A 6,323-nucleotide genomic window follows, 5' to 3' on the forward strand; every position below is an offset into this window, starting at 1 on the left:
TAATCTATTCACATGCTAAGAAGCATTTTCCCTGCTCCTGGATCTTCACTGAAATAGGGATTAGAAGACTTTAAAAGAAACATCTACCAATTGCAACATATAGACTTTATATGGATCCTGATTCAAACAGACTTTAAAGAAAAACTTATAGGATAATGGGGGAATTGGAACCCTGGTTGAATAGTTTATAATGTCAAGAAAAATTATTGTTAATTTTCAAAGATGTAATGATGGATATATACATACATGGATACATCCATACATAATGAAAGATTTATGGGTGAAACGATATAATGTCTGGGATTTGCTTCTAAATAATCTGGTGTGGGGCTGGGGGATTGCTAGGTTCATAGAACACACAAGTTTTGTCATGGATTGAATTTGGGGTGATGGGTTTGTTATATTTGTTCATTATGGCAAAATACTTACTCTTTTTTATTTTGTGTATTTGAAACTTTTCATTAAAAAGAGGGGTGCCTAGGTGGCTCAGTCGGTTAAGCGTCTGACTTCAGCTCAGGTCATGATCTCACAGTCCATGAGGTCGATCCCCGCGTCGGGCTCTGTGCTGCCGGCTCAGAGCCTGGCGCCTGCTTCGGATTCTGTGTCCCCCTCTCTCTCTGCCCCTCCCCCCACTCATGCTCTGTCTCAAAAATAAATAAAAACATTAAAAAAAATTTTTTTAGAGAAAAGAAGCCTGGCATGCCTGTGTGGCTCAGTCACTTAAGTGCCTGACTTCCGTTCAGTTCATAACTTTTTGGTTCATGAGTTCCAGCACTGTCTACTGTCTCTACTGTCAGCACGGAGTCCACTTTGGATCCTCTGTCTCCCTCGCTCGCTGCCGTTCCCCTGCTTGTGTGCTCTCTCTCTCTGTCTCAAAAATAAATATGAAAACATAAAAAAGAAAAAAAGGAAAAGAAAAGAAGCCAGTTTGGTTCCATTCTGGTTTTGATGACTTATGTGGCAGGGAGGCCACGCCCTGCTGAGTTACAGGGCTCCTGAGAGGGCTACCTCTTTGCCACTCAGGAGCTGTTCCAGGTACAAGAAGCCTTTCCCTCGCTCCCTTCATTCCTCTCAAGGCTTCTTGGCAGAAGTCCTACTGCTCTTCCATTTCATGCTTCTCCTAATTATTCCCAACAAAGAGAAACTTGAAATTCACATATGCTGCCACTGAACATCTTGTTGCTGAAAGGGCATACAGAAATAGCCCAAAGAGCAGAGTCTGTGGCAGAGAAAGCATCTGGGGAAAGATTTCTGCCTTGTTTTTCCTTAAAATAAGGTTATTTAGCATAGGTCTCAGAAAAACATAGTGAGCCACATTTCATTTTTCTGTTAATTGCATTTGAGCTGAGAACAGAAGTAAAAAAGCATTTTCTTCGTTGCCTTTTTTTTAACAAGAAATTTATTCAAACAACAAGTTGCATACCTTGAAGGGAAATTATCTAGGAATTCTTTTAGAGTAATTTATCTCTACTTAACGTCAGGTGTCCCCACACATAACAGCTATATACAAAAAAAGTTGTAAAATTATCCTTGGTTGTATAATGATAAATGAAAAACATTAAAATTCTCCAGTTGAACAGTGAAATGAAAAGATGCTCAATACCAGTAATCATCAGGGAAATGCAAATCAAAACCACAATACAACCCTACTGCTATCACCTAAAAGAAGAATTTTTATTTTATTTTATTTGTTGTTGTTGTTGTTGTTGTTGCTAAAGAGTGAAAGCAAAATAACTTACTAGAATACAAATATAAGAGCCGAATGGGCATTCCACGAAGGGAGAAAGGGTGTATTTTCAGAGAGGCAGTATTTTTCTCCATTCCACGTCCACTTGATGTCAATCAAAACATATCATTGTCCATTTATTTGAAAATAACGACAGCAACAAAAGCCAGTATGCTTGTGCACGTACACTAATTACTTTATGAACAATAAAAGAATGGGGAGAGGGGAAATGAAAGAACAGAGAAAACTGTATGCTACAAGTCAGGATGTGGTGGAACCAGATTGCAATTTTCTAACTGAGAATGTCTTCCTTCTTAGTCTGGAGGAACAGAGTTCTGGAGTGAAGTAGCAGATTCCCTTTTTGTTAGACACCTCCTATCTGCTGCCGGAACACATCAATTGTATCTTCCTCATCCATGTCCAACTGTGCAGGTGTGTCTGTTTTAATGGATCGGCTGCCCATCAAATTGGAATCTCATCCACCTCATTGACAAACCCTGTCATTCACAATAGGCTTTCAACAGTTCACTAAGTAGTGTATGCCTCTTAATCTTACACTGTGTCACAGAAAGATCCTTGCCTGCCACCTTCAAATGAATGATCATGGTTCTTGGTCTTGACTCATTCCTTGGGTTCTTCATTGGTCACGGTGAGCCCCAGGGTCTCCTCAGCTGCTCCTTCACAAAGAAGGTACCAGGCTGGTACTGAACAAGCACATAGCAGCCCCAGGAGCAGCAGGAGGAAGAGGGAGCAGCGGTCAAAAAACATATTCTGAAATAAAAAAATTAGTCTCTTGGAAGTGTAAATTTAATTTGTTAGAATCTACTAGACCAGGGTAGGGGAAGATCTTTATTATGGGAATTATTTCCAGTTGATTAATTGTGAAATAGCTGAGACTGAGCTGGAGAAGTCTGAAACTCACAGGTAACTGACATACTTGTGTAAGATAAAGGTCTTAGCAGGGAAGGGCTTCTCAACACAGCCAAAAGAGCAAGGAATGTTCCTTTTCAGCAGCATTAAAAGAATAAAAGACTTGGGAATGAATTTAACAAAACAAAATGTCTACTTGGAAAACTACAAAACATTGTTGAAAGAAATTAAGGAAGATCTAAATAAATGAGAAGATATCTCAGGTTCAAGGATCAGAGGACTTAATATTCTGTCAAGATGTCAGCACTCCCCGAAATGATCCACAGAGTCATTCACTGCTATCCCCATCAAAATTTCAGTTGGGTTCTTTGCAGATATTCACAAAATGATCCTGAAAATCACATGGAAACACAAGGGACTCAGAAGAGCCAAAATATTCTTGAAAAAGAAGAACAAAATTAGAGGACTCACTTCTCGAAACAAAAACTGATTTTAAATCTACAGTGATCAAGACAATGTGTTCCCAGCATAAAGACAGACATATAGTCAAAGGAATAGGATTCAGGGTCCAGAAATAAACCTTCACATTGCAGTTAATTGATTTTCTTTTTTTTCTTTCTTTTTTTTTTTTTTTTTTTTTTTTTTTTGCAGTTAATTGATTTTCAATAGGGTCCAAGGCCATTCAGTGGAGAAAAGAATAGTCTTTTCAATAAATGGTTCTTGGATAACCAGGTAAAAGAATGAAATTAGATGATCTACCATACCCCGTATACAAAAATTAACTCCAAATGGGTCAAGAACCTAATTTAAAACTGTAACAGTCTTTAGAAAACACACAGATGTAAATCCTTGTGATTTTGGATTAGGTAATGATTTTTTAAGACATGACACCTGAAGCATAAGCAACTGAAGAAAACATCGACAAATTGAGCTTTATCAAAATTAAAAAAATTTGTGATTCAAAGAACACCATCAAGAGAAGTAAAAAAAAAAAAAAAAAAAAAAGGACAACCTATAGAATGGGAGAAAATATTTGTAAATCATATATCTGACAAAGGATTGATACCTAGAATATATAAAACACTGTTACCACTCAACAATAAGAAGATATATAACCCAATTGAAACACAGGTGTAGGATCAGAGAAGACATTCTCCAAAGAAGATATGCAAGTGACCAACATGCACATGAAAAGATGTTTCAACACAATTAGCCATCAGGGAAATGCAACTCAAAACCACAATGTGATACACTTCACACTACGATAGCTATCATCACAAAGACAGATAATAAAAAGTGGTGGCAAAGATACGGAGAATTAGGACCCACCAATATTGCTGATGGGAATGTAAAATAATGCAGTTCCTATAGAAAATAGGTTGGCAGTTCCTCAAATGCTCAAACATAGAGTCATCACATGGCCTTGCAGTTCTACTCCTACGTATATACCCAAGAGAAATGAAAACATATGTCTACACAAAAACTTATACGTGAACGTTCGTAGTAGCCTGGAGGCTGGGTGACCGCTGATGAGATGGCTGTGTCACAGGGCAGGCTACTGGTTGACAGCTCAGCTGGGTCCGGGGTCCTGAGAACTTGAGTCCGTGTTCATGAACTCCTCCATGGGCTGTTCTCCTTCCCCAAGCCATGATGACTGGACTTGAAGAAGGAGAGGGAACATCCCAAGACACAAGCAGTAAAAGCTGCCAGCTTCTTAGGGCCTGAGTCTAGAAACTGGTACCATTACCTCTGTTGCATTTTATTGGTTGAGCAGTCACAGAACCTAGATTCAAGAGGAGGGGACATTGACCTCAACTCTTGATGAAAAGTGTGTTAAAATTTTGATGACATGTTTTATAACTGCCTCACCCCATAGTAATTTCCAGAGCTGGGATGTGACTCCAGGAATGTCTGAATCAGAGAGTTCAAAGTCTTAAAAATTCTGATTTACATTTCAGATAGGAAGGGTGAGAGACCCTGGCATGGAAGAGCGGGAAAGCTATTTAAAATATTTTTAGTTGGGGGTGGCTGGCTGGCTCAGTTGGAGGAGCATGTGAATCTCGATCTTTAGGTCATGAGTTCCAGCCCCATGTTGGGTGTAGAGATTACTTAGATGAAATAAAACTTAAAAGCAATAAAATATTTTTAGTTGGTTTTAGGAGGGATGTTGTTGCTGCTGTATTACCCTGTTCATAATCATGACCATTTTGAATAAAATTATTGGCAATATTTATGGCAAATTTCAGTGATGCCATTTTAACGCTGAGTTTCTGAAAGGGGGAAGGTCACTTATATTAGAGACGAGGCGATGAAAAGAACAAACAGAAGAAGGGCTTGTTTCCCTTTTAGCAACAGATCTGAAGACAGGACTTGCCATGAACAGAAAGAGCTCTGTCTATACTTTGGTTTTGAAGGAGAAGAAAAGTCCCTTTATAGTGGGCATGTCTTAACTCAACACCACGTTTCTCAGCTGGGCTTTAATCCTAGGGCTACAATCAAACCATTCAAAACCCTATCATTATACCTGACAGATGGGGCATGTGCCAGCATGATTCAGACCTGGTAGGACATCAAAATGGGAAGTCAGGGCTTTGTTCAATTGTTGGTTTTAAGATGCAAATAGAATCCAGCCCCTTTCCTATTTTATTCTGCCATTGTTCCTCAAAGTTTTTCCCCAGAGGATAGAGAAATTCCAGCCATTGCCCTCATTTGCTTTGGGGATCTTGGGTTTTAATACCACTACAGATGAAGATTTGCATAAATCACAGCTGCTAAAAGCTGACTTAAGTGAATAGACATTGTAAATAGGATCTTGATGCCTGGATAATATGAGGTGCTTGGGAGGGAAGCTAACATAACAATATGTGGTATTGGAGCATCATTACTAAAACAATGCACTTGAGTAGGTCCAGGGATAGTTATTTTCTTGTGGTACTCATCAGCAAGGAGAAAATAGTCATTTTTGCTAACCACTGAGTTTATTTCTCAGAGTAAGACATCCTTACTGGGATTCCCAATGGCTGCTATCCTGGGCCACACTGGGATGAGCTTACATGCAGCTAGGCATAGATGATATGTGCCAGGACACTGCCTCTGGGGTCCTGGTTCTCGGACCAGTCCACTGAAAGGGCTTTGTGACGATAATTCACAGGAGCAGACTACAGTCTTGGAAGAAGGACAACAGCTTAAATAGACAGTTCTACTAAAGGAACAGGCAAGAAAGCTGCTTCCTGGGCTGACTTTCTGAGAGCTGCCTCCTTAGGACTAGGAAGGAAGAGGACTCTGGCATTGGATGGCATGGTCAGAGGGCCCGGAGAAAAGTTGTTTCTTTCTGCTGTGTCCTGCCCTGAGTGCTCAGGGACCTACCAACAACATTCCCAGAATCTTTGCCTGGCGGGGCTGATAAGCCATTTGCTGCTACTTTGCAGAGGCTGGAACCCTTCCGTCCCTAATGGACCAGAAGCCATTAGCAAGATCGATCGGTGGCCAGGATGCTGCTCTAGCCCCTCCCTGGGTGATTTATGATCTCGGTGCTGAGATAGGAGCACTGATGGACTGTCTTCCCAAAATGTGGTCCACTCTGCCCTAGAATTCTTTCAACACAAGCCTTTAATCAGGAGCATAGACCCCCACGGTTTGAAGAATTATTAAAAGTTGGGCAGAATTTGAGGTTGACAATTCGACATCAGTGATGGTCTGAGGCTGCATACTTGGAAAGGCAACTGAA

General features: G+C 40.2%; 1 pseudogene; it reads right to left on the reverse strand.

Annotated features, from left to right (window-relative positions):
• Nucleotides 1-1,259: 1,259 nt before the first annotated feature.
• Nucleotides 1,260-2,874, reverse strand: LOC109248666 (small ubiquitin-related modifier 2-like; annotated as a pseudogene).
• Nucleotides 2,875-6,323: the final 3,449 nt, after the last annotated feature.

Source organism: Panthera pardus, unplaced genomic scaffold (assembly GCF_024362965.1).
Source record: "Panthera pardus isolate Hobbes unplaced genomic scaffold, ASM2436296v1 HiC_scaffold_15, whole genome shotgun sequence".
NCBI classification, from domain to species: domain Eukaryota; kingdom Metazoa; phylum Chordata; class Mammalia; order Carnivora; family Felidae; genus Panthera; species Panthera pardus.